Source organism: Manis pentadactyla, chromosome 4, assembly GCF_030020395.1.
Source record: "Manis pentadactyla isolate mManPen7 chromosome 4, mManPen7.hap1, whole genome shotgun sequence".
Lineage (NCBI taxonomy): Eukaryota > Metazoa > Chordata > Mammalia > Pholidota > Manidae > Manis > Manis pentadactyla.
In genome coordinates, this window is record NC_080022.1 from 16361741 (window position 1) to 16388760 (window position 27020).

The 27020-nt window shown below is 39.8% G+C and overlaps 1 protein-coding gene across 3 annotated transcripts in view; it reads left to right on the forward strand.

Moving 5' to 3' along the window:
- Positions 1 to 16761: 16761 nt before the first annotated feature.
- Positions 16762 to 27020, forward strand: part of ZBTB40 (zinc finger and BTB domain containing 40) — a 100981-nt gene continuing 90722 nt past the window's right edge. For all 3 annotated transcript variants that reach the window (XR_008996921.1, XM_036914623.2, XM_036914625.2), the window contains exon 1: positions 16762 to 17079. The gene's annotated coding sequence lies outside the window, so the exon portion shown is untranslated. The remainder of the gene's footprint in view (positions 17080 to 27020) is intronic.

Consider the following 27020-nt stretch of genomic DNA (forward strand, 5'->3'; position numbering starts at 1 on the left):
GGTTAGACAATGGTCCAGTTTCATTCTCCTACATGTAGCTGTCCAGTTTTGCCAGCACCACCTGTTGAAGAGACTGTCATTTCGCCATTGTATGTCCATGGCTCCTTTATCAAATATTAATTGACCATATATGTCTGGGTTAATGTCTGGATTCTCTAGTCTGTTCCATTGGTCTGTGGCTCTGCTCTTGTGCCAGTACCAAATTGTCTTGATTACTATGGCTTTATAGTAGAGCTTGAAGTTGGGGAGTGAGATCCCCCCTACTTTATTCTTCTTTCTCAGGATTGCTTTGGCTATTCGGGGTCTTTGGTGTTTCCATATGAATTTTTGAATTATTTGTTCCAGTTCATTGAAGAATGTTGCTGGTAGTTTCATAGGGATTGCATCAAATCTGTATATTGCTTTGGGCAGGATGGCCATTTTAACGATATTAATTCTTCCTAGCCACGAGCATGGGATGAGTTTCCATCTGTTAGTGTCCCCTTTAATTTCTCTTAAGAGTGACTTGTAGTTTTCAGAGTATAAGTCTTTCACTTCTTTGGTTAGGTTTATTCCTAGGTATTTTATTTTTTTTGATGCAATTGTGAATGGAGTTGTTTTCCTGATTTCTCTCTCTGTTGGTTCATTGTTAGTATATAGGAAAGCCACAGATTTCTGTGTGTTGATTTTGTATCCTGCAACTTTGCTGTATTCCGATATCAGTTCTAGTAGTTTTGGGGTGGAGTCTTTAGGGTTTTTTATGTACAGTATCATGTCATCTGCAAATAGTGACAGTTTAACTTCTTCTTTACCAATCTGGATTCCTTGTATTTCTTTATTTTGTCTGATTGCCGTGGCTAGGACCTCCAGTACTATGTTAAATAACAGTGGAGAGAGTGGGCATCCCTGTCTAGTTCCCGATCTCAGAGGAAATGCTTTCAGCTTCTCGCTGTTCAATATAATGTTGGCTGTGGGTTTATCATAGATGGCCTTTATTATGTTGAGGTACTTGCCCTCTATTCCCATTTTGCTGAGAGTTTTTAACATGAATGGATGTTGAACTTTGTCAAATGCTTTTTCAGCATCTATGGAGATGATCATGTGGTTTTTGTCTTTCTTTTTGTTGATGTGGTGGATGATGTTGATGGACTTTCGAATGTTGTACCATCCTTGCATCCCTGGAATGAATCCCACTTGGTCATGGTGTATGATCCTTTTGATGTATTTTTGAATTCGGTTTGCTAATATTTTGTTGAGTATTTTTGCATCTACGTTCATCAGGGATATTGGTCTGTAGTTTTCTTTTTTGGTGGGGTCTTTGCCTGGTTTTGGTATTAGGGTGATGTTAGCTTCATAGAATGAGTTTGGGAGTATCCCCTCCTCCTCTATTTTTTGGAAGACTTTAAGGAGAATGGGTATTATGTCTTCCCTGTATGTCTGATAAAATTCCGAGGTAAATCCATCTGGCCCGGGGGTTTTGTTCTTTGGTAGTTTTTTGATTACCTCTTCAATTTCATTGCTGGTAATTGGTCTGTTTAGATTTTCTGTTTCTTCCTGGGTCAATCTTGGAAGGTTATATTTTTCTAGGAAGTTGTCCATTTCTCCTAGGTTTCCCAGCTTGTTAGCATATAGGTTTTCATAGTATTCTCCAATAATTCTTTGCATTTCCGTGGGGTCCGTCGTGATTTTTCCTTTCTCGTTTCTGATACTGTTGATTTGTGTTGACTCTCTTTTCTTCTTAATAAGTCTGGCTAGAGGCTTATCTATTTTGTTTATTTTCTCGAAGAACCAGCTCTTGGTTTCATTGATTTTTGCTATTGTTTTATTCTTCTCAATTTTATTTATTTCTTCTCTGATCTTTATTATGTCCCTCCTTCTGCTGACCTTAGGCCTCATCTGTTCTTCTTTTTCCAATTTCGATAATTGTGACATTAGACCATTCATTTGGGATTGCTCTTCCTTTTTTAAATATGCTTGGATTGCTATATACTTTCCTCTTAAGACTGCTTTTGCTGTGTCCCACAGAAGTTGGGGCTTAGTGTTGTTGTTGTCATTTGTTTCCATATATTGCTGGATCTCCATTTTGATTTGGTCATTGATCCATTGATTATTTAGGAGCGTGTTGTTAAGCCTCCATGTGTTTGTGAGCCTCTTTGCTTTCTTTGTACAGTTTATTTCTAGTTTTATGCCTTTGTGGTCTGAAAAGTTGGTTGGTAGGATTTCAATCTTTTGGAATTTTCTGAGGCTCTTTTTGTGGCCTAGTATGTGGTCTATTCTGGAGAATGTTCCATGTGCACTTGAGAAGAATGTATATCCCGCTGCTTTTGGATGTAGAGTTCTATAGATGTCTATTAGGTCCATCTGCTCTACTGTGTTGTTCAGTGCTTCCGTGTCCTTACTTATTTTCTGCCCAGTGGATCTATCCTTTGGGGTGAGTGGTGTGTTGAAGTCTCCTAGAATGAATGCATTGCAGTCTATATCCCCCTTTAGTTCTGTTAGTATTTGTTTCACATATGCTGGTGCTCCTGTGTTGGGTGCATATATATTTAGAATGGTTATATCCTCTTGTTTGACTGAGCCCTTTATCATTATGTAGTGTCCTTCTTTATCTCTTGTTACTTTCTTTGTTTTGAAGTCTATTTTGTCTGATATTAGTACTGCAACCCCTGCTTTCTTCTCACTGTTGTTTGCTTGAAATATGTTTTTCCATCCCTTGACTTTTAGTCTGTACATGTCTTTGGGTTTGAGGTGAGTTTCTTGTAAGCAGCATATAGATGGGTCTTGCTTTTTTATCCATTCTGTTACTCTGTGTCTTTTGATTGGTGCATTCAACCCATTAACATTTAGGGTGACTATTGAAAGATATGTACTTATTGCCATTGCAGGCTTTAAATTCGTGGTTACCAAAGGTTCAAGGTTAGCCTCTTTAGTATCTTACTGCCTAACTTAGCTCGCTTATTGAGCTGTTATATACACTGTCTGGAGATTCTTTTCTTCTCTCCCTTCTTGTTCCTCCTCCTCGATTCTTCATATGTTGGGTGTTTTGTGCTGTGCTCTTTCTAGGAGTGCTCCCATCTAGAGCAGTCCCTGTAAGATGTTCTGTAGAGGTGGTTTGTGGAAAGCAAATTCCCTCAGCTTTTGTTTGTCTGGGACTTGTTTAATCCCACCGTCATATTTGAATGATAGTCGTGCTGGATACAGTATCCTTGGTTCAAGGCCCTTCTGTTTCATTGTATTAAATATATCATGCCATTCTCTTCTGGCCTGTAGGGTTTCTGTTGAGAAATCTGACGTTAGCCTGATGGGTTTCCCTTTATAGGTGACCTTTTTCTCTCTAGCTGCCTTTAACACTCTTTCCTTGTCCTTGATCTTTGCCATTTTAATTATTATGTGTCTTGGTGTTGCCCTTCTTGGATCCTTTCTGTTGGGGGTTCTGTGTATTTCCATGGTCTGTTTGATTACTTCCTCCCCCAGTGTGGGGAAGTTTTCAGCAATTATTTCTTCTAAGATACTTTCCATCTCTTTGCCTCTCTCTTCTTCTTCTGGGACCCCTATAATACGGATATTGCTCCTTTTAGATTGGTCACACAGTTCTCTTAATATTGTTTCATTCCTGGAGATCCTTTTGTCTCTCTCTATGTCAGCTTCCATGCGTTCCTGTTCTCTGATTTCAATTCCATCAATGGCCTCTTGCATTCTATCCATTCTGCTTATAAACCCTTCCAGAGTTTGTTTCATTTCTGCGATCTCCTTTCTGGCATCTGTGATCTCTTTCCGGACTTCATCCCATTTTTCTTGCGTATTTCTCTGCATCTCTGTCAGCATGTTTATGATTCTTATTTTGAATTCTTTGTCAGGAAGACTGGTTAGGTCTGTCTCCTTCTCTGGTGTTGTCTCTGTGATCTTTGTCTGCCTGTAGCTTTGCCTTTTCATGGTGATAGGAATAGTCTGCAGAACTGGGACGAGTGACGGCTGGAAGGACTTCCTTTCTTGTTGGTTTGTGGCCCTCCTCTCCTGGGAGAACAGCGGCCTCTAGTGGCTTGTGCTGCGCAGCTGCGCGCAGACAGAGTTTCTGCTTCCTGCCCGGCTGCTATGGAGTTAATCTCCGCTGTTGCTGTGGGCGTGGCCTGGCTCGGGCAGCTACTCCAAAATGGTGGAGTCGCGTTGGAGCAGGAGCTGCTGGGAGGCTATTTATCTCCGTAAGGGGCCTCCCTGCTCCCTGCAGCCCAGGGGTTAGGGTGCCCAGAGGTCCCGGATTCCCTACCTCTGGATTAAGTGGCCCGCCCTGCCCCTTTAAGACTTCCAAAAAGCACCCGCCAAAACAAAACAACGACCACAAAAAAAAACAAGAAAAAAAATTTTTTTAATTAAAAAAAAAAATTTTTTTTAATTAAAAAAAAAAAGGTGGTCGTTCGTTTTTCTTTATTCTCCGGTGCCAGCCTCAGGCCTCTGCTCACCGGTCTTTCTGCCCTGTTTCCCTAATATTGGGGTCCCTGTCCCTTTAAGACTTCCAAACAGCGCTCGCCAAAACAGAGCAGCAAAAAAGCAAAAAAAAAAAAAATGGTCGCGCGCTTTTCTTATGTCCTCTGTCGCCCAGCCTCCAGTGCCTGCTCACTGTTCTTGCTGCCCTGTTTTCCCAGTATCGAGGGCCCTACACTCTGGCCCGGATGGCTGGGGCTGGGTGTTCGGCAGCCCTGGGCTCCGTCTCCCTCCCGCTCTGCCTGCTCTTCTCCCGCCGGGAGCTGGGGGGAGGGGCGCTCGGCTCCCGCGGGGCCGGGGCTTGTATCTTACCCCCTTCGCGAGGCGCTGGGTTCTCTCAGGTGCGGATGTGGTCTGGATATTGTCCTGTGTCCTCTGGTCTTTATTCTAGGAAGGGTTGTCTTTGTTATATTTTCATAGATATATGTTGTTTTGGGAGGAGATTTCCGCTGCTCTACTCACGCCGCCATCTTCCGCCCCCTCTGATCATGTTTTTTAACAGTACTTAGCACTTAATACTCACTCAGTAATTATTTATTGAATGAATAAGTGAATATTTTATGCAAAAGTGTTTCTTCTTGTGTCAATGGGAAAATTTCCTATTTTTCCATGAACTTACGTATTTTGCTTGTTTTCAAAAAATGTTTGGCATAAAGTTGTTCATAACAATAGCAGACACTCTTGACTGCCTCTCTATCAGTCATTTCACTATCCCTCTATTTTTCTCTGCTGGATCATAGATTTCAGGAGAGTACAGCCCATCCCAGCCTCAGAGAGTGATTTGTAGAGTGATCCAGATTTGGCCAGTGCCAAACATAGTGGTTCCCTTTTCCTTGTCACTGATTAACTTAGATGTGAGTATATGATGCAATTAGGCAGAAGAGCATATGGTAGAGGATGAGGGGCTTTGGGGAAAGATTTTTTTCTTTGACAAAATAGAAAACACAGAAAGAAACATTCTGCCTATAATTGTAGTTGTGATAATGTGAAGCCTGGGGCTGCTACAACTATCTTGTGTCTAGAAGGGGAGCTAGTCTGTGGATGAGTCTGATGCCCTGAGGATAAAAAAGTAGGGAGATAGAAAGAAACTTGACTTTGATGATTTAATGAAGGTACAGTTAACCAGTCCTTGATTTATCCTACATTTGTGCTTCTTGTTATGTTAAGATAATAAATTTCTTATTCTTAAAATTGGTTTCAGATAGATTTCTTTTTTACTGTTTGTAGCCCCAAACATCTTGATACAACAAAACTCTTTTATGTTTTTTTGTATTTTTAAAGTTGTATTTTAATAGCTTTAAAATTAAATTAAAATTTCTATTTTTGCTGTAGCTATGCTTATGTATTCTTTTTTTTTTTTTTTGCTTTTTTTTATTTTTTATTGAAGGGTAGTTGACACACAGTATTACATTAGTTTCAGGTGTACAACGCAGTGATTCAACATTTATATACATGATAATTCTAGGTACCAGCTATCACCATACCAAGTTGTTACAATATTTTGACTATATTCCTTATGCTATACATTACATCCTGGTTACTTATTTATTTTACAATTGGAAGTGTTTATATATATATATATATATATTTTTTTTTTTTTGTGAGGGCATCTCTCATATTATTGATCGAATAGTTGTTAACAACAATAAAATTCTGTATAGGGGGGTCAATACCCAATGCACAATCATTAATCCACCCCAAGCCTAATTTTCGTCAGTCTCCAATCTTCTGATGCATAACGAACAAGTTCTTACATGGAGTACAAATTCTTACATAGTGAATAAGTTACATGGTGAACATTACAAGGGCAGCCATCACAGAAGCTTTCGGTTTTGTTCATGCATTATGAACTATAAACAGTCAGTTCAAATATGAATATTCATTTGATTTTTATACTTGATTTATATGTGGATACCACATTTCTCTCTTTATTATTATTATTATTTTTAATAAAATGCTGAAGTGGTAGGTAGATACGAGATAAAGGTAGAAAACAGAGTTTAGTGTTGTAAGAGAGCAAATGTAGATGATCAGGTGTGTGCCTGTAGACTATGTGTTAATCCGAGCTAGACGAGGGCAATAAAACATCCACGTATGCAGAAGATTTCTCTCAGAACATAAGGGGGGAGGTTCTAAGCCTCACCTCTGCTGATGTATTCATTTTTATTATGTAATTTATTTGTTCTGTCTTTGCAAAGAGTTTGCCTATCTTTGTTTTAGGGTTCTTTTCTTTAAAAAGCAAATTTCAGTTTTGTTAATTGACTCCTTCCCTCATTTAATTGGCATTTGCTTTTGTATATGATTCCCTTTATTCTTCAGGGAGTTTACTCTGTTATTTATTTTTTTAGCTTCTTTAATATTTACCTCACTTTATTCGCACTTTCTTGTTTTCTAAGAAAGACATTCAAATATATTATTTTCCTAATAAGAAAGGCTTTAGCAGCATCTCACTGATTATATATATATATATATATCTGTCTTTAATATCAAGTATTTCTTAATTTCCCTTGTTATGTCATCTTTACTCCTTTAGTTATTTAGAGGTATGATTTTATTTTAAATTTTCAAACATGTGGACTTTTTTTTTCAGCTCTCCTTTTTGTTATTAATTTTATTTCTATTGCATTTGATTTAGATAACTGATCTTTATGATGTCAATTCTTAGGAACTTACTAATAATCCCTTTGTAGCTTAGTATGTTATCCATTTTATATTTCATGTGATTAGAATAATTTGTACTCTGTGTTTGTGGATGCATTTATTCATATTAGCCTATACTCATTAATTGTTCAAATGTTATATATGCTTGCTTTTGTTCTCTCTGCTTTATCAGTTTCTAAGAGAGGTGTATTAATATTTCCAACTACCACTGTAAATTTACCCACTTTGCCTTGTAAGTCTATCAGTACTTTAATGTATTTGTAGGTTACATTATTAGGTGCATATATGTTTTTAATTGTTATGTTTTCTCAGCATAAAGTTCTTTTTACTGATATATGTGGCCCTTTTTGTGGGTATGGATGTTTTGTTGTCCTAGCTTTCTTTGGATTTATATTTGCTTGGATTACATTTTTCATCTTGTTTTTAATTTGTTGAGTAATATGTTTACATGACTCAAACTCAAAATAATATTTAAAGATAAACAGTGAAAAGTTTTGCTCCTACCCAGTTACCATCCATCCTGGGCCAGTTATCATTTTTTGCCTCTCAGCTCCAAATTTGCTCTTCTTTATGTTGCTCTGTGACACCAGAACTTGACCCTATCAACATTTCTCCTTTAGCAGATGGAATAATGCTAGACCTTGGCAGTAGAGGGCAAGAAGAAGGGGCTTGTAAACTGCAAGAAGAAGGGGCTTGTCTTCTGGTATCGTGCTTTTCTTTCTGGCTTCTATAGTGTGGCTGCCAGCAGATGGCTTTCTTACTAGCAGGCAGCTTCTCTGTCAAAGGTATGCAGGAAACCCAGTGATACACACACTCCAGCATCCTATGGGCTACAGCCACACCCTCTCCAATGAGGTGGGCATCTTAGCTTTGAGGGATGAGGGGCCTTTCCAAGTTTGTTCCTCCCTGAGTACACTCCCTCAGCCTTAGTAGCAGCTACTCCCCAGATCGATGCCCAGTGTGGTAGCCACTAGCCGATTTAAATATATATTAATTAAAATAAACTAAAAAATTCAGTCCCTCAGTCACACTAGCTACATTTCAACAGTTTAATAGCCACATGTGGCAAACAACTACTGCACTGGGCAGTGCAGACACGGAAATGTGTCCATCATTGCAGAACATTCTATTGGACAACACTGCTTTAGAGGTTTCTCTATTCTTCTTAGGAGTTAATCTCCTTTATTAGTTAATAATTCTTTACGTTGTACTAGCTAATAAATCTTTATATTAAAGTTTCCCTGTTCAAATGTTCATTGTTTTGTCTCCTGATTGGCCCCTGACTGAAGCACACTCTGTTTTTCACATGTATCTTTCCAATGTTTTTATACAAATACAAGGAAAACCAAATATATATTCTTATCTCTCCCAACACATACATACACCCATTTAAACAAAAATAGCAAACTACATACACAGTGCAGAAGTTTGACAAACTACTGCCAGCAGGCCAAATCTGTCTGCACCCATTTGTTCACATGTTGTCTATGATTCCTTTCGTGCTACAATGGTTGCATGGCAAGTGGAGTAGTTGCAACAAAGGTTATATGGCCTAAAAAGCTGAAAATATTTAATGTGGCCCTACAAAAAAGGTTTGTTGAACCCTGTTCTAGACATGGCGTTTTCAATTTAGCCATATATATTATAGTTCTTTCCCTATTAGGATGTTAAAGCACCTCACTTAAAAAACTTTTAAGCTGCCTCATGTTTCACTGAATGGACACATCACAATATACCAAGGGTCCTTTGGTGTGAATTCCATTTTGTTCCTATTTTAAGAATTATTTCAGAATAACCTTATATAAGCATCATTTTGTACACATGAAGTACATATAGAAAATTAATGCCCAGAGTGAAATTATTGGGTCAATGGGAAAATGCATTTTTAAATCATTATAAATATTGTTAATCTACATAGGAATTGTACTAATTTGTATGCCAAAGAGCAAAGAATGAAAGTGCCTGTTTACCATCAGATCGTTGAATTTCTAGAATTTTCTCCAGTTTGATAGGTTAAAAAAATATATTTCAGGGTAGTTTTAATTTGCATTCCTCATGTTACAAATAGGTGTTCATGCATTTATAGACCATCTTCATGTCTGTGTGTGTGTGAAATACCTTTTCATGTCTCTGCCCGTTTTTCTAAGATTTCCAATAGACTTTTTTTGGTCTTGTTCTTATGAACTTCTAGGAGCTCTTAATGTATTAGGGAAATTAATCTTTTGTAATATGAATTGTAAGTATATTTTCCCAAGTTGTCATTTGTACTTAGACCTTGTTTATAGTTTTCTTAAATGTGGTTAAATTGATCATTCTTAAATTGATCAATCTTTTCTTGTTTGGTTTTTGGATTTTGACTCAATTAGAAAGAACTTTACTATTAATGTGTACAATTTTTTAGCTTTAAATCTTTGATCTATTTTTAATTTATCCTAGTATACGATGTGAGGTATAGATGAAACTTCTTTCTCAAATTATTATTCATTTATCCCTGAACTATGAATTATAAAGTTTATCTTTACTCTCAAACCTTTAGGGTAAACTAAATATCTATATGTATTTTAGTCTATTCCTGGACTTATTTTGTTTCTTTGGTTTGGTTGTTTATTCATGTGCTCATTACTCATATTAATTGTTGAGGTTTTTGAATACAATGTCTGATAAGGCTGCTTCTCCATATTCTTGGTTGTTTATTTTTTTATTTAAACTTTATAATCGGCTTCTTAGTTGCAGGGGGGAAAAAGCCTGTTGATGTGCTTGCTGAGAATTAGTATTTTTATGATGTTTAGTCTTCTTCTTTAAGAAATTGTATGTCTTTACAGATGGCCAACAGGCACATGCAAAGATGCTCCACATTGCTACTCATCAGGGAAATGCAAACCAAAATCACAATAAGGTGTTACTTCACACCAGTCAGAATGGCCACTATCCAAAAGACAAGAAATAACAAGTGTTGACAAGAATGTGGAGAAAAGGGAACCTTCCTACACTGTTGGTGGAAATGTCAATTGGTATAGTCAGTATGGAAAGCATTATGGAGGTTCCACAAAAAAACTAAAAATGGAAATACCATATGGCCCAACAACTCCACTTCTAGGAATTTACCCAAAAACAAAATCTCTGCTCTGAAAAAATTATGTTATATATACCTATGTTTATTGTCACATTATTTACAATAGCCAAGATATGGACAAAAGTGTCCATCAATAGATGATGGATAAAGAAGAGGTGGTACATATACACAATGGAATATTATTCAGCCCTAACAAGGAAAGAAATATTACCATTTGTGACAACATGGATGGACCTAGAGGGTATTGTGCTAAATGAAACAATCCAGGCAGAGAAAGACAAATGCCATATGATTTCACTTATAAGTAGAATCTAAAGACAAAACCAACAAAATAGCAATAGACTCATAGACACTGAGAAGTGACTGATGGTTGTCAAGGGGAGGGGGTTATTGGGGTGGGTGGGTGAAAAAGGTGAAGGGGATAAAGAGGCACAAAATGTCAATCATAATATGACATGTGGCAACTGAAATGTGGCAAAAGGAGCAAAAACAATACAACAGCAAAAATACCTTCAACAAATGGTGCTGGGACAACTGGGCATCTTTATGCAAAAGAATTCATCTAGACACAGACATTTCATCATGGGGATGAAAGTACAGCATAGAAAATATAGTCAATAATTCTCTAATATCTTTATATGCTGACAGTAACTACACTAGTTGGGGTAAGCATCTAATCATGTAGATAACTGTCATAACGCTTATGTTGTATACTTGACACCAATATAATTTGTATATCAACTATGTTTTAATAAAAAATATTAAATATTATACTGAAAAAATGAAATGGTATGTTTTACTGCTCAAGTTTTCTGTTGTATCTTTCACCAATATTTTAAGCTTATACATTGGTATTTTATCTTTTGTTGCTATTTTATATACAGTCATTCTTCCATTATTTCTTTTAATGGCTTCTGTATAAAACTTATATATTGATGCATTAGTCAGGGTTCTCCAGAGAAACAGAACCAATAGCATAGATATGGATATAGATATAGATATAGATACAGATATAGATATAGATAGATAGATAGATATGTAAGAAGAGATGTATTATAGGAATTGGCTCTTGCAATAACAGAGGCTGAGATATGCCATGATATGCCATTGGCAAAGCTGAAGACCCAGGAAAGCCAGTGGTATAATTCAGAGTCCGAAGGTCTGAGAACTGATTGGATGGAAGAAATAAAAATGCCTTTTTTACAAGTGACATGACTGTCTGTTTAGGAGCTCTGAAACAATCAACCAAAAAACACTAGAACTAGTAAGTAATTACAACAAGTTTGCAGGATACAAAGTTAATATACAGAAGTCAATTACTTTCCTATATGTCATCAATGACAGTTGAAATCTGAAATTTAAAATCCAATACCATTTACCTTTTATATGAGTACCCCCCAAGATGAAATATTTACATATAAACCTAACAGAACATTTACAAAATCTATATGAGGAAAACTGCAAGAGTCTGATAAAAGAAATCATGGAACTAAATAAATGGAGGGAAATTCCATATGAAGACTCAATATTTTCAAGATATCAGTTCTTACCAACTTGATCTATAGATTCAATGCAATACCAATGAAAAGCCCAGCAAGTTATTTTGTGAATTTTGAAAAACTGATTCAAAAGTTTACATAGAGAGGCAAAAGACCCAGAAAGAGCCAACACAATATTGCAGGAAAAGAATAGGGTTGGAGGGCTGACACTACTCAATTTCAAGACTTCTGTAAAGCTACAGTAATCAAGTCTGTGATATTAGCAAAAGAAGAGATCAATAGAACAGAATAGAGGGGCCAGAAAAATCCACATAGATAAAGTCAACTGACATGTGGCAAAAGGAGCAAAAACAATACAACGGAGCAAAAATACCTTCAACAAATGGTGCTGGAACAACTGAGCATCTTCATGCAAAAGAATTCATCTAGACATAGACATTACTCTTCACAAAATTAAGTCCAAATGAATCACAGACCTAAGTGTAAAATTGAAAGTGCAAAACTTTTGGAAAATAACATAGGAGAAAATCTAGATGAGCTTGGGTATAATGAAGCCTTTAAGACACAACAAAAAAGGCATAATTCATGAAAGAATCGATAAGCTGGGCTCATTAAAGTTAAACTTCTCTGCTCTATGAAAGACGCTATCTAAAGAATGAGAAGACAAACCACAGGCTGGGAGAAAATATTTGCAAAAGACAAACATAATAAAAGACCATTATACAAAAAATACAAAGAAATCTTGAAACTCAACAATAAGAAAACAAACAACCTGATTTAAAAATAAGCTGAAGACCTTAGCAGACCCCTCCCCAGAGGAGATATACAGATGGCAAGAAAGCACGTGAAAAGATGCTCCACATCATATGTTATCACAGAAATGCAAATTAAAGTAACAACGAGATATCACTACACACCTATTAGAATGGCCAAAATTCAAAACACTGACAACACTTAATGCTGGTGGGGATGTGGGCCAACAGAGTTCTCATTCACTGCTGGTGAGAATGCAAAATAGTTTTCTCTTGGAAGACTGTCAGTTTCTTACAAAACTAAATGTATTTGTACCATATGATCCAGCAGTTGTGCTTCTTGGTATTTACTCCAATGAATTAAAAACTTAAGTCCACACAATAGCCTGCACACAGATGTTTAAAGCAGCTCTATTTATAATTGCCCAAACTGGGAAGCAACCAAGATGTCCTTCAGTAGGTGAATGGATAACTATACTGGGGCACATCCAGACCCCCAGTAAATATCCCAGTAAATGGAATATTATTCAGGGCTAAAAAGAAATGAGCTATCAAGCCATTACGAGACATGGTAGAAACTAAATTGCTCATTACCAAGTGAGAGAAGCCCATCTGCAAAGGCTACATACTCTAAGACTCCAACTACGACATTTGGAAAAAGGCAAAACTATGGTGATGGTTAAAAAGTCAGTGCTTGCCAGGGGTTATGGGAAGGAAGATAAATAGGTGGGACATAGGACTTTTAGAGCAGTACATACTCTGCTCTAATAACTGCCAAAACTCCACTTTAAATGAATAAATTTTCTTGTATGTAAATTATATTTAACAAAGTTGATTCTAAATGATGTGAAAGACTATGCTGGCTTTCTGTCTGCAGAACAAAGTAAACGATTTCAAAAGAAGCTGCAGAAGGAGGATATTACAGGAAGTGAGAGGTAAAATTCAATTGGTTTTTTGCTATGGAAATGCAGAGAGTATATTAAAGTTAAAATCAACAGGCCCTGGTGACTGGTGAATGACAGAAGCATCAAGAACAACTCCCAGGTGTCTGACCTGAGCATTGGTAGGTGGACTGTCCTCTCTGAGCTAGGGAGCTGGACAGAAGTAGGTTTAGCTGGAAAATCATAGCTTCTGTGGCTTTTCCATCTCCATGGAGATATTGATTTCATCATTCTAAGTGCAAGAATGCTTTTTGTCTCAGGGGAAACTGAGGCAAGGGATTTATTCACATACAAGAAACTGGTAGGGCCAGACTTAGAGAAGTGCCCAAGACTCCAACGTCTGGGCGGCCCGTTGAAGTGAGGCAGTCTCCTCCTCCAGGTCTTTTGTCATCCCGAACAGATGAGCAGGCGGCAGACCTTTCTGAGCCATTCAGCAAATTCCAACGGCATTCTCGTCTGAGACTCTAGTCTCCACTGGGCAACATCTGAAGACCAAGCTTCATTTGGATTTGAGGAAAGGGTAGTGAAATTCTAGCACTTAGACAGCCAGGAAAAAGAATGCCAAGGCCCAGATCCTACCTAACAAATAAAAAGCATACGCTGAGCCTCTAGCAAACTTCACTTCTACAAATACCAGCACTGCCCTGGGGAACAGCAGAGACATTTGACCAGGCAGCAGCTGTGCAGAGGGTGCTATTTAAAGACTCCGTTTTTGCAGCCCAAGGACTCTGGGCTTAGGATTTGATTGGAAGGCGAAGAGAAGATAGCAAAGACTGAGGAAAGAACCAGAGTTGGGGAAAAACACCACCAGGTGGTTGGCTGTTGATGTGACCCCTGACTATGTTAAATGGGCTCATTTTAATAAAATTATGTCTTTCTATCTCTTTCTGAGTGAATGAAATGCGTTAATTCATGGAAAGCGCTTGGAATAATGTCCAGCACATAGTACTTACAGGGGGACTGTCATTATCATTATTATCTCTCCATCTACCTATCTACATATATATGCCCAGAGATGGAGAAACGCTCATCTATAATGACATGTTACTGCTAAGTGGTAGGATTTATAGTGATTCTGTTTTTAAATCTCCTTTGTATTTTTCTATAATCTCTGAATTCTTTATCATGAACGTGTTTTGTAAAAACTGCAAGACGTTATTACAGGGGAGAAAGTGAAGACTCAGGAGCCAGGCTTCTAGGTTTAAACCTCAATTCTGCGGCTTGTGTCACCTTGAGCAAATTATTTACCCTCTCTGAGTCTGTTTTCTCCTGTGTTAAAGAGAGTAATAATGTTACCTATCTCATTGGGTGGCTATCTGAATTAAATGAGATAATCTAGGTAGGGTTGGCATGATATCTGGCAGACAGAGCAAGATATATGATGCCCGTGTTATTAGCAGTAGAAGTTGTCGTGGCTGTGTTGTTTCCTCCTGGGGCAGGGGCCGTGTTCTAGTCACCCCAGTGGTCCCGGCACATAGTAGTTACTCCAGAAACAGTTGCTTGTTAAGCTGAAGCTACCTCAGGAATTAGTCTGGAAACATTCTCTGTCAAGGTAGGAAAAAGTAGAAAAAGTTCTCAAGTACCATTCCCCTGAAGATCAGGACTGAGTCTTTCTGGTGACTGGGAAGCACAACTTATTTCTCCAAGACCCTTGAGGGTCTCCTGAGAGATGAGATCCTTAGAGGATCCAGTCATTTTCTTGTTCTCCCAGATGATGGCCAGCCAAAAGTCAGAGCCATTGGTCCTATGACCCTATGCTGTTCTTCATGAATCACAGGCAAGTCAGTTCCTTGGGAATGCTTCATAATGCAAAACCTCAAGTAAACAATTATGGAGAAACTGCAGCCATTGACCCTTTGACTGTGTGTGTGTGTGTTTTGGGTGAGTGTTGAGGGTTGTCATTCCTTGTTATGTCTCAAACCACCCTCAGAAGGAAAGAGTTCTTCCTATATTTTCTGAATGCTTTGCAAGAAACATGTATTCCTTTTAAAATAAGAAATGCAGAATTTAAAAAATCCTATTCTTTGTAACCATGGTCCCAGGAATTCAGTGTATGTGGTAGCCACATTTCCCACACTTTGTCTTTCTCATCCTTATAGGGTATAGAGCCTTCTTAAGTGAAACAGGGAGGACAGATTGTGCCTGCCAACTTATTCCTATTGTTTGACACTGGTGAACCTCAAGCCACCCACATTTACATGCAGTATATTGGCAATAAAACTGTGTTTTAAAAGATCCATTAATGTGATAAATATTTTTTGAGCACCTACTGTGTGCCAAGCACCATTCTAGGTATTTGCTAAATTTGGCAGCCTCTCTAAAGGAGAATGCAGAGCTAATGGAAACAGCTGTGGTGTGGATCCATGACTACAAAAGAGACCCAACGTCAGCTACAGTGTCTGGCCCCGAATGTGACAGTGATGTGTGAGAATAGTGAAAGTGACTAATTGGGCAGCAACAAGGACAGCTGTGTACCCAGTAGGGGCCTGCTAAATATTGGCTTGACTATGTGGCAGTGAAAGTAGCTGAATGACAACGACAGTGAAAACAACCCAAAGGGTGACAGCTGGGCACAGAATCCAATTGCTACATTGTACAGAACTGTTTGAAGTTTGTGGTCATTGACAGTGGTCGCACATCAGACAGTGACAGTAAAAAATGATGGAACGAATGACAGTAACAATGCAAGTGACAGTTCTGCCCAGATTGAATTTGTGATTAAAAACGGTGACAGAGGGGGAGTCAGTCTGACGGTGACAGCTCTCAGAACGACTGAATGGTTGACACTGTGGATGTAACAGCTGTAACCACAGAGGGAATTCGGTGTTGTACCGAGACAACTGGATTTGGGCGGCATGACTGGCAGTGACAGAAAAAATTGGCTGCGTGTCAGTGACAGACTGACTGTGAGATTCAGTGGGCTAGCACTGATGTGACTTATTTTGTCTGATACTATCTGGATCTGACTTAATCTATTTGACTGTATAAAGGCTGCAAGAGGAGCTCCAATGCGCAACGCAGTGTGCTACCGACTGGGGGAGGAAAACTGAGCAAAAGGCTGCGAATCGTTTACGCCCCAAAACCTCTAAATCCTAAAAGTGGGAGGAGGGAAAGGCGGGATCAAAATGCCTTAAAGCATCACGATTGGCTGATATGAGTCTGTTAGCCTATCACTTCCGAGCGGCGCCAAACCTCCCCACCAATGAGAATGCTTCTGGGGACGCGGCTTCGGTCACGTCTCCGCTTTGCAGGTGAACATGGTTTGGGAGAAATGTGAAGAACGCTTTTGGGTCTTGTAACAAGAGCCTAACGCTAGGCTGCCCCGGAGAGGGGCCGTGGAACCCCATTAGAACTTTCCTAAGGGAGTGCGGGGAGCGGACGGAGTGCTAAGGGTCAGAGGTCAGAAAGCAGGCCAGCTCCCCGCTGCCCCAGCACCCTAACATGGGCGCAGAGAGCGCGGGACGTAGGGCCCACCCCCAAGGGCCACGCCCCCAGCACGTGACTTCGGCGCGCGGGGCAGGCCGGGCCACCGCCTCCCCTCTATAACCCTTCCGCGCCGGCCCCAAAATGGCCGCTTTCTGGCGTCTCTGGGGCTGTTGAATGGAGAAAGCTTTATTGTTCCCTTCGGGCAGGAGTGTTCGTGTCCTCTATGGCGCTGTCAATAAAGAACGGCAGTTTGAATCGGTGCTGAACAGGTAACCATAGAAACAGGGCTGGGACTCAACGTGGAGACCCTTTTTGTAGCTGAGGCCCGAGAGGCGCCCCAAATGAGGGGCGCGCGGAGACCCTCTGCGTGGCGAACTCTATAGGGCTCTCCCAGGTCCCAGCCGCCTCTCCCCGCCCCGGGACTAGGACCCCTAGGGACGGCCCCCACCCCTAGAGCGGTCTCGGCCGCTGTCTCTGGCGGGGAGAGGCCGCTGGGCCCCCACTGGGCCGCCCGGCCTGTTCCCTGCCTGGGGCCTGCGCTCGCCCCGCACCGCCTGCTCGGCGCGATCGGGGGCCAGTCCTCACGGCTGCTCGCGGTCTCCCTTCCCTGTCCTGCCAAAGCCCTACACCAGGCGTCGGTAAACTGGCCTTGGGCCACCCCCCGCACACCCCAACAACACGTTTTTTCTGCTGGGAACTAACAATGGTTTTTACATTTTTAAATGGTTGGGGTGAGGAGGGAACATTTCATGTAATTTGTGAAAATTGTAGGAACTCAAATTTCAGTGTCTACCGGTGAAGTTTTATTGGAACACAGCCACGTTCATTTTATGCATTGTCTACTTAAAAATAAGTAGGCTGCCTTCCTACCAAAGGGGCAAAGTGGAGTAGTTGCGACAGATATCTCATGGCTTGGATCGCATGGCCCACAAAGCCAAAAATATTTGGCTCTTCGCAGAAGTGTGCCGACCCCTGCTTTAGACCCAAGTAGACTAGGCCAGTGTTGTCCAGCGACTCTTCTGGTCACGTCTCACGGAATGGGGAACTCGAGTTACAAGTGCCCTGTGCGGCTAAAGTTCTTTAGTGACAAAACACTCTGGCTTTCATTGTCTCTTCTGGTCTTATTTATCTGTTACTCAAAGTGGGAATTGTTTCCCCTCTTTGAATAATAATAATGCCATCCACCCAATTCCTATACTAAGCCAGATGCTTTATTTGTATTTGGACCCAGCATATTCGTGCTGCTTACAACTGTATATAAATCACTGGTCTTGTTTCTTCTACTTAAGAGGAGGAAGCCCAGAGTCCCAGAGATTAAGCTGTTTAAGGGTGTACCAGATTATAAATCTGGCAAATTGTGCTCATTCCTGGGAACCCTCTGCCTGGTGACTGGGACTTTATTCTAAGTCTCAACTTGGGGCTTACTGGTTCTTCCTTGAAATTGTATCCAAATCTTTGTATGGTTTATGGAGATTGAATTACGACCCCAAAGTAAAATTTTTCTCTACTTGGCTAAGTCATCAAATTTCTACCACAGCCCACTTTCTAATTCAGGTGCCTTTCATCTCGGGCATTAGTTCACAAACCCGACTATTCGTCACTTTAACGAACAAGTGGTTTCTGAACACCCCATGCTTGCATGCATGCATTCAGAACCATTTAGTATTTGTTGAGCACTACTGGAATACTAGGGATGGTCCCTGGAAATACAGTGATGGATAAGATCAGCATGATTTTTGCCCTTCAACAGAATTTAAATTCCATAGGGCCTTGGGTGGATGGTATACAGGTAAACATCTTACTTAAGGGGCACTTGTCATTGCATCCCAATCATAAAATTAGTTAATATTTATGGAATGATTCCTACCTGCCAAGGACTGCACTCTGTGTTATTTACATGGGCTATCATTAAATCTTCAAACCAACACCGTGACGTACGTAGTACCCTGCCATTTAAAGATGAGGAACTGAAATGCAGGAGAGATGTCCAGAGTTACACAGTTAATGCATAAGGGAGCTGGGAATATGAACCTAAACGATTACACTTCCCTCCCTGTATTCCATCTTCATATTTTCTTTTCTACCTGATAAGGAGGTCCTAAAGGGCAGGAACCATACTTTACCTGTTTTTGTTTCAGCAGCTAGCCAGTGTCCACAATCTGGCATCTGGTAAACATTAAATAAACAAATCCAGGCCATTTATTGAGCAAATATTTGAGTGCCTGCTGTGTACCAGGCACCACTGTGCTAGGCTCTGTGATTACCAGGGTGAGCAAAATGGACCTAATATCTAGTGTCTTAAGACAGTAAAGAAATGACAGTCATTTCCAGTTGTGGCACCTGCTATGAAAGAAACAGTGCTAATCTGGGAGACCCCTTTTACCAGGATGGCCCTGACACACCTTCCTTTAGAAGGGTAGTTTAAAGCTAAAAAATTTTTTTGAGTGACAATAATCCAGCTCAGCAAGAAGGGGAAGGAGAGAGAAGTGGGGAGGAAGAACTCAGTTGGATCAGAGCCTGCGAAGTGGCAAGAATTGGGGGTGTTGGAGGACTGAAAGAAGCAAGTGCTTGTGCTGTGTTTCACAGCCCTGTGCTCTCGAGTCCCTGGCCCTGAACTTGGCTTTACTGCTGACAGAGCTGCATACTCTTGAACCAGTTACAGATTAACTGTCTAATCAGTGAGTGGTATCTCCTCAAAGCTTTGTTGTGTGGATTAAGTGAGACAAATGTAATAATAGCTTTGGTGTTTTCTTCTTGTTACACATGTTGCTGAATTCCAGTTAGAGAAAACTAAGTTTGGCTCCAAGTGGAAACTTATTTTCAGTGCTACATAGTAACAAAAACTCAGTGTTACAAAATTGAGGGTTCCTTTGTATATGTTTCCCTCTTTTGAGGGGAGAACAGATCTTCTTTTTTCTTAGTGTTTCTCTTAAGAGGGGAACTTTTCCAAACAGCTTTTAATTTTTCTACCGAATTATACAACTGTCTACTCAGAGCATTTTTCATCATTTTAAGTATTTTAAACTTGAAATCATATGTATTCCTCTAGCAGGCAATTGTACTTTTTTAAGGCATTCTAAGAAAATTACAGGGTTCTTCTAGTTAGTGGTCATTTCAAAATTTGTTTGCAAATAACTTTGGGTTTCCTCTAAAAGTTTTTAAAATAATATTGCATGCTTTAAGCAGGACACCAAATGCTCTAAAGCAAGCAGCAGACTTTTTGAATAGATAAAAATAAGATGACGTTTGGGCTCATGAACATGAAAAATTACAGAGGCAGTAATAAATCGAGCGAACTATATAAGATCAGCAATGTCAAGTTTTGCTTTAAACTGTATCCAGTAACCAGATTGCACATGTCATCAGAAGATGTAATCCAGCCCAGCAAATGGAGCAAAGAACTGGACAAAAAGTGGCATGTTAATGCAATGTTAAACAACAAGCCCTGAATTAAATAGCTATTTTAGGTTTGGGTGGGACCTTCACATTTAAAGTATTGCACTTTTACTCTGTGATTTGGGTCTGTTGGGTTCCAGTAAAGAGTAGGTGGTAACACTAGCTTTGAAGGATAATATAAAACTGCAGGAAGAGCCAGGGCATACCAATTTGTTTTCCAATCTATTTTATTTCAGTTCACAGCATCATTGCAGACAGGCAGCACAGGAAAGCGAGCCATACTTTGGCAATATTCAGCTGTTTTGGAGATTGAGGAAGACTGAATATAACCAAAGTGTGGCTTGTTTTCTTGGACTGTCTGCAAAGAAGCTTTGAACTGAAATAAAATAGATTGAAAAACAAATTGGTATGCCCTGTTGCCTCATACTGAGTATTTACATTAGCCTTCCGGAGTACTGCCTGTACCAGTGCCCTGGGGGAAGGCAGTGACCCCTCAGCCGTTTTCAACTCTTCAAGAGAGTGAGCTCTTTGATTTTCACAAGGAAATTGAATTGGAATTTATGGTTTTCTGGATCTCCAATAGCCTGCTTTCTAAAGCCATCATCTTGATAATGTGGAGAAAGCAAGCTATAACTACATAGAGAAAAGAATGAAATATTAAGGGCATTTAAATTCAGAGTGGAGATTGTCACTTTCTTTAACTCATGCAGAGGGTGCAATATTTCGTTTGCAGAAAGCATGCAGTTTTGAGACTTCTGTAACCCTCGACGGAGAGAAGGGTTAGGAAGGAAAGCTAACTTTCCTTACATTTCTCTAATGTTGTTACTTAACACAAAATCATGACACTGAGTATTTCATTGCCTTAGATGAAGTAACTACATTATAGCTGGTTCACGTAAGGCAGGGATTGTTAATCTAGGGTAAATGGTTGAGTTGCAGGGGATCCACGAATCTTTTGAATTTGCCTGCAAATTTGTGTGAATGTCATTTTTCTGGGGAGAGAGCTGATTTCTTTAATCAGATCTCAGAGGGGTCCTTGATCCTTAAAAAGATACAGAGGCAACAATGAAATGTCACATAATACCACTGACTCCAAGTAGTAATGAGAGTCCCCCTGAAATCAGTTATTCCTACTGCTCTGTGGCCTTGACCTCAGAGTTTTGAAAGTAAAGGCCTTGTGTCCTATCTGAAGTGGTCAAGCATAGTTGAATGTTCATGTATAACAGAGATACCTACCCAATGAGGTGCTTTCGAGATGCCTTAGAGATCTTTGTCATTATTTTACACGAGGCTGGTGAAATGGGGCATCTTGTCTCTGCAACCTGGTTAGCAGGTACCATATTTATTTCTTCTGACTGGTGGCAGGAAGAGTTCTAGAAGCCTAATTCTTTGGCTGTATGCACCAACTTCTTGCAGGTAGAGTCAGTTTTTCAGAGTTAGGAAAAAGGAGGAGAGGGATAGACTCAAGGAGGCAGAGACTGAGGAGTAAAGGAAAAGAGATGCTTCCCCTGCATTTGTCTTGGTCTCCCTGTATCTGTGAAAATAAAGAGCTTCTATTTTGAAACTACATTTATCTCAGAACTTATCTAATACTAGGAGCTCTGAAAAAGTCAATTTATAGATGTAATTTCTAGTTTTATTAGTGCCCAAAAGGAAATAAAAGGAAGGAAAGAAATAGCTTTTAAATCTTCATCTTAGAATATTTGTGGAAATGGGACTTCAGTAGAAAACCACTGCAGACCACAGTTTATTTGGCCCATATAGTGTTTAACAATTAGTTGCTTACATTTAAACATCAGAGATTTTATGTGTGTAATTGCATGAATGAACTCTGCTATAGACCCAGGAGTCTGGTTCTGGGAAAAACAATAGGGTGTATTATGAAGGAAAGGGCCAAGAAGGATGAAGGATATTAGAAACAAAGGATTGCAAGTGTAAGTAATGGCTTTTGAGGCTCCAAATATTAATTACTTGAATTTTTTAACTATAAAAGCAAAGTGAACAGTATGTGATTCTATTTCTGACTTTGAGAAAATATTTCAAGAGCTAATCTAACCCACTGATTTCATCTCTGTTTCTCAGCTTACTTGGGCTGCCGCCTGACCATTGGGTCTTCCTTCTTGATTCCTTTAGCTCCTTGTCCCTACTAGCTCTGAAAGATGATGTCAGGTGCTCTGGCAGCAGTCAGCTTGCCATTTTCCTTCCATCTGGTTCTTCTCTTAGGTTCTTAGTCTCACTGCACCATCCCACAGAGTTGCCAAAGGCAGAAACCTGAGAGTTGCTCCATGTTCTTCCCCTGCTCTCAACCTGCCACCCCTCTTCTACTCACTACCCACTAATAGCACACATTTATTTAGGCTACAAACCTGTTGATGTCCCCTTGCTCTTTTGGTTAAAGCTGCTATAATCTCCTGTCCTGGATTACTGCAACAGCATTGTAGCTGGCCAGCTGGCTTCTGGCTTTGCTCTTCTCCAATCTGTTTTCTACACTGTTGTCAGTGATCTTTATAAAGCCTGGATCTGAACATGTCACTCCCATGCTTTAAACTCCTGGATGGCTTGCCTGTCCTCAGGATAGTGCACTTGCTTGACTTGGCTTGTGCTGCTCTCAAGCTCTGACTGCTCCTGTCCCAGGCCTCACCTCTTAGCAGTCGCTCCTCTCCCTTCTCCCCCTTATACTGGAGCACCAGTCGGCAACACTCAGTGGGCCACAGAACTTCTTCCTTCCCAGGACAAGTGGGCCACACTCTTTGAGGCTGCTGGATTTCCCTGGCAGTGTTATTAACCACTCCAGTAGCAGTGCCATTCTACACATGGACCATTAGATTACTGAATGTTGTTTTAGTTTTCTAGGTTATTCTTTTGCCCTTAGACTGTATGCTACTTGAGATGTATAGTCAAATACTGTCCTTAAGGCACTTGATGTAATTATTTTCTCTGTGTAGTGATGCCACCAACTTGATAAACTTTTAAACAGGCTCACTGGTTTCCCATTCTCAGTACCGGGCTCTGTGTACTGTGTACATATTTGCTGAATGGACGAATAAAGCTGCAAGGGGAAAATGAAAGTGGATGAAAGAGTCAGAAGCCTGTAAGACCTGTATTTGGAAAGGCTGTCCTATTGTCCAGACATTGAGATATTATTCCCCAAGTCTTCCATCTGCAGCCATTTACTAGTTCATAGTATTTTGTTCTCTTCCTTATCCTCATCCCAGAACTTTAAAAAATACCGTGTAGATGATGATAGTTATCATTTATTGAATACCTAAAAAGTGCCAGGCACTGTCCTAGGTGTTTTACATAATTATTTCTTGTAATCCTCACAGCAGATATGCAATGGGTACTAGAATCCCCATTAAAAAAATTATTACGTAAATATCAAACATATAAAGTGGTCATACGTAGCATTATGACCTCCCATACACGTTATCTCCATTTTACATTTGAGAAAACAGATTTTGAAAGGTTAAGTGACTCAAGGTTACAAAGCTAAAGTCAGCCTTAGAACCCAACTCTTTTTAGCTCCTTATTAAGATTGTTTTTCAAATTTTAAACTCCTAACTGGCTAGGGAAAAACAGAAGCAAAAGAGACAGTCAGAAGCTACTCTTCAAAGCTCCAGCTGGTCGTAGTGTATTTGTCTTTTAGTTCACATCACAAATATTTTTTTCCCTTTACTATCTGCAAACAGTAAGCTCTCGTGTCCGCCTTTTTACTGTCTTTCTTACGTGCTCTGCTCTTGCTTTGCCTTCTCTGTCTAGTTTGATTAGAGCAATCCCATATTAGTTGTTTTTTAAAGGCCTGCCACTGCTTTGACTACCCAGCTCCTGGCATGATGTTGGGAACATAGTATGAACTTATGAACTTAAATAACAGTAAAATTTGCTGTTCTTACTCATTTAGCCACGGGTTTGGTGGGACAATCTAACTTTCAAATGATGCCTTGAAATCCTGGCAGTCATTAAATCTGACCACCCTGGTTACAAGCTGCTCGTGTAGCTGGCACTCTGCTGTCAGCTGTCTTCAGTTCCAGTCAGGTTCACACCAGAGGGAGACTTTCTAAGGTCAGAGTCCAAGACAGCAGAATAATTGGCCCCTAGAGTTCTAGATTTTTTTCCTGGGCAGCAGAACGTTCAGGATGAAATTTTCCTTTGAACATTTTTGAGCAAATAGTGTGGAATCCCATAGGCTCTTTCCCAAAGTTAAAGGCAATAGAAGAGTTATTATCCTCTTTTGCATTTTTTTTTTGTTAGCTCCTTAAATTAACCCACTTGTCCTACTCCCTGATGGTGGACGAAAGAAATAATAGAGATGAAAATAATTCCCCCTTCTTCAAAGATAGAAGAAAAAGCTTCAAGCAGTAGGAGGAAGGAGAATGGAGTTCATCTCTGAAATGTACACAGAGGTGGCCTCAAAGTTGGGTGATCTGAGTAGTGTAATAGAAGAGTAATGCAGCAAGTTGGAGGTCCATAGTGTCTGCAGTGCTTCTGCTACTTCACGGCAAAGGTATAGGAAAAGAAGGCTTTAAGCTGAAAGTCACCTCTTCTTCCTAGCTGTGCCATAAGCTCTTTGAAAGCTGGAATTTTGCTGAATTTTTCTCTGTGTAGTGCCAAGCCTCAGTTAAGGGCATTCAGCTGAGCTCAGTAAGACCTGCTAGACAGTCAAGCAGACACTGACTAGGCTGTGAAATGGAGCCTTGAAAACCATGCTAGGGCTGCATGGACTCTGCGTCCCCCAGGGCACCATTATTAGTTTCATGGTCTTGGACAAGTCGGGGAGCTTGAGGAATGTGTGTATGGTGCCTCATTTAGCATGGCATAAGTGGGTTCTAAATAAATGTCACCTGCTCTTACTTAAAAAACTTTTTTGTATCTTTGCCTCTGAATAGAGAAATTACAAAAATAAAGTAGGAGAAAGACTCAAGGATCAAGAGCTTCATTGCTTTTTAAAATCTCAAGCTTGGACGGTACCTAGTGGTAAGGGTTCTGGCTCTGTAGTCAGACAGTGTGGGTTCATTCATGGACTCTACCACTTACTGGCTTTGTGATCTGGGGCAAGTCATTTAATCGCTCTAGGCCTCCAGTTTCTCAGTTGAAAGTAGAATATAATAGTAACTACCTCACAGGTTTTGCAAAAATTATATAAGGCCACCATGCAAAGTGCTTGGCACAATGCCTGGCATATAATAAATATTCAGTTTATTCACTCAGTAATGTTACCTGCTGTTGTTAGGTCGCTCTCTTAACCCTTCTGAACTGTATCTCTTCCCCCTTTCCAAAATATCTTCCTCATTGCTTTCCACTAAAAAAAGATAATTAAGATGTAGGGAACAAACAGGAAGAGCCTCATTTCTGTCATTAGTGAACTGGAAGATCTTAAAACACTTAAGCTCTTAATGTCTCGGTTTTCTTGTCTACAAAAGTGGGAATTGGTCCAGGTGATTTCAAAAGTCCTTTATATCTCCTACTAATTTTCAATGAGTTTAAGGCTTTGTATGAATTCTCCCAGAATATAGTCCAGCACTCTGTTATGAGAGGCCTAACCCACCCTATTTTCTCTCCCTTTGCTAGCTGATTTCCACTCCAGACCAGCTCTGTGAAAAGGGGAATGCTGTTTTCTATAAACTCATTTCTTTTAAAAAAAATATGAAATATTTGACACATATAAGATACATATGTAACTTATAGAAGTGGAGAGGCAGAATGATTTTTTTAAATTCAGGTATCATTAATATACAATCTTATGAAGGTTTCACATGAGCAACATTGTGGTTACAACATTCACCCATATTATCAAGTCCCCCCACCATATACCCCATTACAGTCACTGTCCATCAGTGTAGAAAGATGCTATAGAGTCATTACTTGTCTTCTCCGTGCTGAACTGCCTTCCCCATGACCTAACTATATTGTGTGTGCTAATCATAATGCCCCTTAAACCCCTTCTCTCTCCCTCCCAACCCCTTCCCTTTGGGAACCGCTTGTCCCTTTTCAGAGTCTGTGATTCTGCTGCTGTTTTGTTCCTTCAGCTTTGCTTTGTTGTTATACTCCACAAATGAGTGAAATCATTTGGTACTTGTCTTTCTCTGCCTGGCTTATTTCACTGAGCATAATACCCTCTAGCTCCGTTCATGTTGCAAATCGTAGGATTTGTTTTCTTACGGCTGAATAATAATCTACTGTGTATATGTACCACATCTTTATCCATTCATCTACTGTTGGACACTTAGGTTTCTTCCATTTCTTGGCTATTGTAAATAGTGCTGTGATAAACAGGGGTGCATGTGTCATTTTGAATCAGGGAGCTTGTTTTCTTCAGGTAAATTGCTAGCAGTGGAATTCCTGGGTCAAATTGTATTTCTATTTTTAGGTTTTTGAGAAACCTCCATACTGCTTTCCACAATGGTTGAACTAATTTACATTCCCACCAGCAGTGTAGGAGGGTTCCCCTTTCTCCACATTCTCCCAGCGTTTGTTGTTCCTTGTCTTTTGGATGTTGGCAGTTCTAACTGTGTGAGGTGATATCTCATTGTGATTTTAATTTGCATTTCTCTGACAATTAGCAATGTGGAGCATCTTTTCGTGTGCCTGTTGGCCATCTGAATTTCTTCTTTGGAGAAGTGTCTGTTCATATCCTCCGCCCATTTTTAAATCAGATTATTTGTTTTTTGGGTGTTGAGGTGTGTGAGTTCTTTATATATTTTGGATGTTAACCTCTTGTCAAATATGTCATTTACAAATATATTCTCTCATACTGTAGGATGCCTTTCTGTTCTACTGATGGTGTCCTTCGCTACACAGAAGCTTATTAGTTTGA